At 41.2% G+C, this 9,193-nt stretch overlaps 1 long non-coding RNA gene across 1 annotated transcript in view; it reads right to left on the bottom strand.

The window, feature by feature from the left end:
* LOC306960928 overlaps window positions 1-7,522 on the bottom strand; it is a 23,519-nt gene extending 15,997 nt beyond the window's left edge. Inside the window, exons 1-2 of the long non-coding RNA XR_013792722.1 lie at window positions 7,447-7,522; window positions 5,229-5,423 (exon numbers count right to left, since the gene is read on the bottom strand). This is a non-coding gene — a long non-coding RNA (uncharacterized lncRNA). The remainder of the gene's footprint in view (window positions 1-5,228; window positions 5,424-7,446) is intronic.
* Window positions 7,523-9,193: the final 1,671 nt, after the last annotated feature.

The raw sequence follows: 9,193 nt of genomic DNA, 5'->3' as shown, positions 1-9,193 counted from the left end.
ACTGACATTTTTGCTTTCCATTTAACACAATGCACAACTTAACACCTAAACATTGAATTTGATCAATAAGTTGCAGCCCGAGTAAAAAGTCATGTGTCCAAAGTTTATAAACCAAATGGCAATTGACATTTACTGAAGTGTTGAGATTGAAAAGTGCATTAACACAAAAAGTCAGTACACAAGTATTGAAAGTATATCGGAAAAAGTATCGTTAAAGCACCGGTATCTAAAAACTGAGGCCTATCCGAGAAGCACTTGTGTCTTTGGTGGAATCTCTGAGGGTGAGTTTCCTCTTTCGTTGAAGTATTTCGAGCACTCAGAAGTTCTTCAGGAGCTTCCACCGCTTTAGGAGTGGCTTTGTTTAATCGATGAATGTAATCCACAATTCATTCAGCGTCTAATGTGTTTGAGCAGACGTTGATTGAGAGGCAACGGCTGTAAAGATACCTCTGTGTTGTAGACACTTGCTCTTATTGTGGTTTAAGTGAAAAATACTTTGACAATGAGCCGGATTTACTGGCAATGATCGGACAAAACCCGGACTCTATCGGCGCTCGTTCCAACGTTCGAACGAAATGTTCCCAAAAATATTGTTTTTTCTGTCAAATTTGCCCAGAACTCCCCAGAACAAACTCAAGAATCAGCCCAAAAACGGAGCAGGCGACAAGTGAAAGAGTTGCAGCTTATTTTTAATAGCTGTGGCACAAGATTTTACTCACAAACTCGTCTTCCTAAGCATTAATATCAAAAGGTTTTCATTTATCGATCACGTCTTCGATATTGTGAGTTTTCTGGCTGCCATGATTCAAATTGTACATTAAAAAGAGCCAGTCTGTTGACGGCTCTTTGGAATGAATGGATCCCAAAGACTCGGCTGTAAAAGAGCCGTAAATCTCATCACTATAACTCTGTTAAGCTTCTGAGACCTGACGGGCAGAGCAAAGGTGATCTGTTTACGCCATCATGTAACCAAGCGGCGTCACTTTAGCCTCATGTCGTCAAAATTTTGAAGGGAAAAAAAAGTCATACGCAGCCAAGCAGGGGCGGATCTACAGGGTGGCAGCCCTAGTGAAGGTCTGGCCACCCCATTGATGTCAGCAGGTTTTGACCTTGTCTGGAAATGTCTAAATTCTAGTGTCGTCGTCAACCTGGCACTTTATAAACACATTGTTTCAAGGACTAGTTTCAATCCAGATCTGTCTCCAGTGACAGAGTTTGACCTCGAGCTCAGCCTTTTCTAAACAGCAGCCGCTCACGGTGCTAAACCAGAAGTGCTGCAGCTAAACATCAACCAGAAACGACTTCAGGAAATGAGGAAGAGGAGATGATCGCAATGTGTGATGAGCACATAGTGAGATTTTCTCCATTGGTTTGGCTCATTTCTTGAAACAAAAATGACATTCTCAAAACTAGGGATGTCCCGATCAGGATTTTCATTTGATTTTGAGAATTGCCCGACACCGAGTCCTTGTTGATCCTCAGTCTAATGGTTTTTCGCTCCAAAACGTGTCAGCGTCATTTCATTGTATAAGTCGTCACATGCACAAGAGTCTGTTCAACTGTCAAGATTAGTCATGAACACAATACCATGAATACCACATATGAATCCCTTGGAACATTTGATACATTTATTACAGCAATTAACAGTAGGGCTGTGCAATTAATCGAAATTCGATTACGATTTCGATTACAACAGTAAACGATTACAAAATTAGCATAATCGCAAAAAATCGATTAAAATTTTTTTCACAAATTTTTTTGTTCAATTTTTATTTTTCACATTTTTTTTTCTTCACATTTTTGGATTTTTGTCACTTTTCTGCTGGATTTTTGTCTTTTTTTTGATGGATTTTTGTCACTTTTTTAATGGATTTTTGTCATTTTTTTTTATGGATTTTTGTCACTTTTTTGATGGATTTTTGTCTTTTTTTTGATGGATTTTTGTCACTTTTTTGATGGATTTTTGTCTTTTTTTTATGGATTTTTGTCACTTTTTTGATGGATTTTTGTCACTTTTTTGATGGATTTTTGTCTTTTTTTTGACGGATTTTTGTCTTTTTTTTGATGGATTTTTGTCTTTTTTTTGCTGGATTTTTGTCTTTTTTTTTGATGGATTTGTGTCACTTTTTTGATGGATTTTTTTTAAAGGCAACAAATAATCGTTTGAATAATCGTGATTTCAATTATGACAAAAATAATCGTGATTATTATTTTTTCAATAATCGAGCAGCCCTAATTAACAGTCAGGTGAAACTAGAACTGGACTAACAAAGGAGGAGCCTCTGTGATGTGGACAGACAGCAGTGTGTGGACGGAGGGCCAGGAGGGCGAGGACGCTGGCCGGGAGAGGGAGAGTGAGGACAGCGACTCGTGAAGAATTCAAATCAAATGTATTTATATTGCACATTAAAAAAACAACCAAAGTGCTTTACAAAAGGTCTACAGTACATAAAAAGACAATAGGTGTGTTTAAGATTAAGTCTCGAGAGGAGCCTCAGATCACGCAGCGTCTCGCGTTTGTAGAAAGAGTTTGGGAATAAAACTATTTGTGAACACATTTCTGCTTCTCCATCCTGACGCAAATCACTTCTAACACCAGACTAAATGGAGATAAGTATTTATATTTATCTAGGTTCGAGAGCCGGACCACACCTCCTATACGCCTCTTCCGCCCGCCGGCCTATTTAAGCCCCCCGACTACTAACCTCGTCCTCTCGTTCAGAGTTTCCAGCCCCATCCTCCCTCCCTTCTACTAATAATTTTTCTGCTATTTCTACAGATAGGGGACGAGAGCCCGTGAGCTTCCCTATCTGAAGCCCCAAAACGACAACACCAACATTCTAAAATAAACATCTTTTCATACATCATACCTGAGGTTGTGGTTCTTGTGAGTGAAACATATAAACGTCTGTGTCCATAGAGTCATGTTTGGAATATAACTGACCTGCATCACATGAATGATCGCATTTTGAGGGACTATTTTCTAGCAGATCACTCCGCCGCCGCGTAGCTTATACAACCACGAAGCTGATGCTGCTCAAATATAAGGTCTTTTCACACAGCACCAGTCTATATCACACTACAATGATGACAAACCTTCTGTTGGTCTGTAAATGCAGTAAATTAGAATAACTGCCTTGTATAAAATGTCTCTCTCAAAATGGCTGTAGTGAATGTCTTGAAATAGGCCTCTGTCTCTTTAAGAACCTCTGAGCCTTTAGACACGCCCCCTCCACACGCTGTCTGTGGCATCAGTGGGGAGGGGGTTCTGCTGAGGAGCAGTGGTTGGTTACTCGGCTGGTGACCAAAGCTCGGAGGCGTCTCCAGGAGGTGGGGGCGTTCCTAGGAGGACTCAGGCAAACCTATCCCTAAAATGGCCGCCATCAGAGTTTTTACAGATTACTCAGAAATACGTGAATGTGCCAAGGCAACACTTCAGCCATGTTTTTAATGAGGGAGTGACAGAATAACAGGATGGAAAGCTTGAAAAAGTTGATTTTGCAAAATGGTTAAAATGACTCTATGGACACAGACATTTATATGGTTAGTCTGGTGTTATAAGTGATTTGCCTCAGGTGCTCTGTGGAGCGGGTCACACTGTTTTTAATGCAGGCTAGCTGATACCATAGAAATGCGCTAGCCTTGCAATAGCCTAGCGCCACGAAACTCTTCAAACATAAGAACTGCATGAATTACAAAAAAAAATCAGCAGAAATCAGCAACACTCTGGATAACTATGTCATAAATCCTGAAATATCCCTTTAACCTTTAAATAGACACAGGCGGCATCTCGTCATAGAAGGGGGCGTGGCTTCGCCGAGGGGGGAAATAGAATCTTTAGAGAAACACAATTTTTCACTCTTTTTTGCCATTTTCTGGTGGAATATGAACTTATTTATCACTTAAATAAAGTAAAGTGTAAACCGGGTCCATATGGATATTTTCTCACAGCAGATTGTTCAGTAGAAGTGAAAAAACGGCAGTTGTAGCAAGCGCTAGCTAACCGTTAGCATTAGCCCGATGCTAACATGTAGCATCAAGTTAGCATTCTCCGTTATTCATGTATTTATGGGCTTTTGAACCACTTTGCTCCTCCCCATGTCTTTGTATCTTTATTTAGTAGAAACTATATTCATATTTCAGCATTTGTTACAGAAGTTTTTGAATAATTAGAGAAAATTTTCATTTTTTCAAAATTGTTTTCCCCCTTAACAGTTTTCAAAAATGACCATATATGGGCGATTCCAGAGATGCGTCTGTATCTATACTGTCAAACATATTTCTTTGAATGACTATTTTCTTCAAAATACTGTTTGTACATTTTTATTGAAACAAAAACAAGTTACTTTTCCATGTCAATACTGAAAGATTGAAAAGTTAGGGAGGCTTCATGAGTTTTTCCTAATCCTTAACGGCGCCTTCACGTTGGGTATGGCTGAATTACACAGACTAGTGGATCACGGACACATCCTGGCTCTGACAGATTCTACTGTGTCTCATGTAAAGTCATTCCAGCGCTTCAGCCTTGATCCCGGCATCAGCATTGTGACTTCTCTTATGGTTGCTGAGCATCGTGCTTGTCCTGAACCTTCGATCACAGACTGAGCACCTGAACGGCTTCTCTCCCGTGTGGATCCTCATGTGATCTTCATAAAAGCTCTTTTTAACAAACCCCTGGGGACAAATGGAACACGTGAAGGGCTTTTTCACCTTATGCACGTTATAAAGATGGCTGTCTCGTGTGGCCTGGAGCCTGAATTTCATCCCACAGCCCGGACAGCTGAACGGCTTCTCGCCCGTGTGGATCCTCATGTGTTCGTTAAAACGGTTCCTCCTGCTGAAAGCCTGCTTGCAAACGGAACAGGTCAAAGGGTTTTGCGCGGAGTGAATGCGTAAATGTTGTGTGTAGCTGCTCTTGTGTCGGTAAACTTTGCCGCAAACGTGACAAGTGAATGTGCCTTGCAACGCGTGACGCTTCAGATGTTTGTTGTAGTTGTATCTCTGGCTGAAAACTTTGCTGCAAGTTTGACAAGTGAACGTTCCTTGCTGTGCGTGATGCTGTACGTGTTTTTTGAGAATACTCTCGCTTTTGAATGACCTGAAACACTGAGAGCATTGATGTTGTTGATTATTACCCACGACGTCTGTTCCTGAATTCTCACTCAGACCTGCTTTCAGTTCTTGTGGATCATTTTGCGTTGAAGCCATGTCCATAGATTCCCAGTCGCTGGAGTTATCGGTGTCTGAAGAGCCGTCGTGTTGCTCGTTATTGTCCAGATACAAGTCCACGCTGCAGCCCGGCTCCTCTCCCTCACACTGCTCTTCAAAAGGCCCGGACTGCTGATTTATAGAAGGCAGTGACTCGAGGGGTAGGTCTCCCTCCTGACTGACTTCTGGATCACCCACAGTAACAGTCTGGATCTCTGTAGCAGACAGAACAGAAAACAAACATGTTGAATGGATAGATGGATAGATGGATAGATGGATAGATAGATAGAGGTGGTGCTAAAGCTGAGCGTTTCCCCGGAGATGCAGGTGGTGATGCTGCTATTGTTGAAACGCTTTCTGGAGATGCGGGTGGTGCTGGTGCAGCTAAATCCTTAACTGCTGCTGAGTCCATAGGTGCAGATGATGCTGCTGTGGCTGAATCCTTAACTGACCCCGAGGCGACACCAGGCCAGCTCGGAGACATAGTCCCACCAGCGTGTCCTGGGCCTTCCACGAGGCCTTGTCCCACTAGGACATGAAGGTCAAATGACCTCTCTGTCCCTTTTTAAATCCCGCCTCAAAACCCACCTATTTAAAGTTAGCTACTTACTTTGATGTGTTTTATTTTGTTATGATTTTATCATTGTAGCTCATGTAAGGTGACCTTGGGTGTTCTGAAAGGTGCCGACAAATAAAATGTATTATTATTTTAATTATTACTAGCTCTTATTAGGATTGTGGAGAGATGCTGGAATTTTGGCAGTGAGAGAAAATGCTTTATGTTTATCGCTAGGCCTGTCATGATAACAAAATCTATACATCAAAAGTTCAATATATTGAAGTGGGTAAACAATCGTGATAAACACTATAATTTAGGACCCATGATGCAACAGAAACAAACGAAGTTTAAAAGTTACAGTAAAGATCTGCTCGAAAAGGACCCCAACTGGCGGACCTGGGTCCAAATCCGGACCTCCATAGGCTTTAGTCCGGACCCAAAGCCTTTTCGTCCTCTCAATATACCTAACATCTAAGGCTGAATGAACAATTTTCTCAACAATTGCAAAAACATTTAAATAAGATAAAATGTAATGACACAGTTATTGATTCATTATTCAGTTCTGCTCTGTAATTAGACAACCCTTTAAGATCAATGGAGGCACATGTCCAGATCCTATATATGTTGAAAGTCCCGAAAGTAAAGTTTGCGAACCTCGAGCTGATTTAGTTGGGGACCCCTGATCTAGAACATCCCACAATGAACATGAAATACAATGAGACACAACTTGCTTTGGGTAAAAAAAAAAACTAAAGTCTTACATTAGAAAAATGGGGAGAAAATGCAGTGATGGTAAATATTGGGTTCAGAAATGTAGAGTTAATCTGTCATTTATTGAACGTTAAGACGATATAGTAATAATCGTGACAGCCCTATATTATAAACTGGGGCTCATTCTGCTTCCTGATTGGATAATCATCTCAAGATCGAAACCGAAAACTCAACACGGCTTTCATATCAAGTAAAATTAACCAAACTACACTATTAACCTCTTAACTCCCGACTGAACCGAGAGCATCTTTTTCCTCACGTCATCAGATTTTTTTGCCATCATTTTTTTGTTGGATATTCAGCTCATTTTTGTAACTTTTTTGTCACATTTTTTATAATATTTTTGTCCTTTTTTATCACATTTTTGTCATTTTTTGGTCACATTTTTGTCAATTCTTAGTATTTTTTGTCACATTCTTTCACATTTTTTTGTCACATTTTTGTATTTTTTTGACAATTTTTCTATCAAATTTTTGTCATTTTTTGTCAGATTTTTGTATTTTTTTGGTCAATTTTCAATCAAATTTTTGTCATTTTTTAATCATTTTTTGTCATATTTTTGTCATTTTTCGTCATTTTTTTAAATCAATTTTTTTGTCACAGTTTTGTTATTTTTTCGTCCATTTTTTATCAAATTTTTGGTCATTTTTTTGTCATTTTTTTGTCACATTTTTGTCAATTTCTTGTGACATTTTTGTGTCATTTTTCCTCACTTTTTTGTCCCATTTCCATCATTGTTTTCGTCTCAGTTTTGTCGCTATTTTCACAGCTTTTTCCCAGAAGCTTTTGGATTGGGGCAAAGCCAAACTGGAGAAAATGTGCTCGGTTCAGGTGCGAGTTAAGGGGTTAAACATTACTTCTTCAGTAGTGAATTTAAATAAAACATTTTTGTCGGATTTTAAACTTACCAAACAGCTTTGTCTCTGCCCTGGAGGAGACACCTTCTCCCCACAGCGGTTGGCTCCAAAGCAAATGCCCATCATCATCCCCACCATCACCACCATCATCCTGACTCTGTGCACACTTGTGATCCCGGAGAGAATGTTTGGACACGTATCCTTTATTGCAGACTGAGCACCTGAATGGCAGTTCTCCAGTGTGTTTCCTCATGTGATTTACCTGGTTATACTTCCGGGAAAACCCCTTGTGACAAACCGAACACCTGTGGGGCCTTTCCTTGTTGTGCGTGCAGCGAATGTGCCTCATCAGGCTTTGTCGTTGTGCGAATTTCATCCCACAGTCTATGCAGCTGTACGAATGCTTCAAACGATTCTTCGCGGCGGTTCTCTGCGGTCTTTCCTTCCCGATTATAAGCTTTGCCGCTGAATTCATACTGTGACCTGCCTTCTGTTTCTGTTCGTCAAATGTAGCTGATGTTCCGCCCACACATGTCCCCGTATCAGTGTCTGAACTGTTTTGTTGTTTGTTGTTTTCCGCGCTGCAGCCGGGCTTCTCTCCTTCAGAATCCGGACTGCGCTTCTCGGCTGGAGTCGTTTTGTTTACATTCGGTGGTTCTCCTGTGTGTTTCCTCACGTGCTTTAGATAGTTACACTTTGTAAAGAAACCCTTCTGACAAACTGAACACCAGTGGGGCCAGTCTTTGTTGTGCGTATAGCAGATATGCTTTAACAGAATACTGCGCTGCATGAACTTCATCCCACAATCGGAACAGTTGTGTGTGAGCTGGAGACGACTCTTTCTGATCACACTCTTCGTTGCTGAACTCTGACCATGACCTGCTTTCAGTTCTTGTCCATTACACTTAGTCGAGTTGTCTGAACAGCCGCCATGTTGCTTGTTACTGTGTGAGCTCGCGCTGCGGCCCGGCTCCTCTCCTTCAGAAACCCGCCTCTTCTCCTCCACTGGGTCTTTTTGTGGAACTGCTTTGTTGAGATCTTCCGTTTTCACAGAGAGCAACGACTTGAGGGTTGAGTTTTCCTCTCGTTTGGATTTGACTGGTTCAGGACCAGTGTTTGTAGCGACAGTAACGGACTGGACATCTGCAACAGACAAACATCAGACAAAAGAGGAATAGTGTGTGTTTGCTCATGGACTCCATTGAGGACAGGTGCTGGAATTTTGGCAAAGCTAACTGCGGGCTAGCGCCACTTAAACAGTATTTACAGCCAGGTTTGAGTGAAAAAAATGATCTCCGTTGTGTAATCGGATGAACAATATCCCTCTGTCCCTTTGTCTTTTCTGTCAGCGTAGTATTTACTCTCCAAGACAATTAATGAGTAAAAAACACAACATGCTACGACACCTGCAGTGGCGCTTATGGCCTCTAGGGTGCACAAATTACTTAGTACTGCTCTAGGTAAGGGATAATGTATAGAACGCTGGTCATTATCGGGAAAATAAGCACCGACAGGGCGAACCGGACCCCGACGCGAAGCAGAGGGGTCTTGTTTCGCCCTGACGCCCGCTTATTATTTGGCCATTTTCCAACTGAACACACAACATAAACTTCGTACACTTTTATGAAGGTCGAAAGGTTTATTTACTGACTTAATAGTTTCCAAAAGTTTGCGCGTTGCTCGGCTACGTTTTGCTAGGCTAGAAGCAGCAAGGCTAGTAGCTAGCCTAGCTACTTAGTTTAAGGCGCAGTTGGAGGAATAGTGGTGAATCTCACGCAAACTTCACGAGCGATTCCCC

This window comes from Gobius niger, assembly GCF_951799975.1.
Source record: "Gobius niger genome assembly, chromosome: 3".
Taxonomy (NCBI): domain Eukaryota; kingdom Metazoa; phylum Chordata; class Actinopteri; order Gobiiformes; family Gobiidae; genus Gobius; species Gobius niger.
Note: the sequence above shows the minus strand (reverse complement) of the source record. Positions and strands in the feature narration are given on the sequence as shown.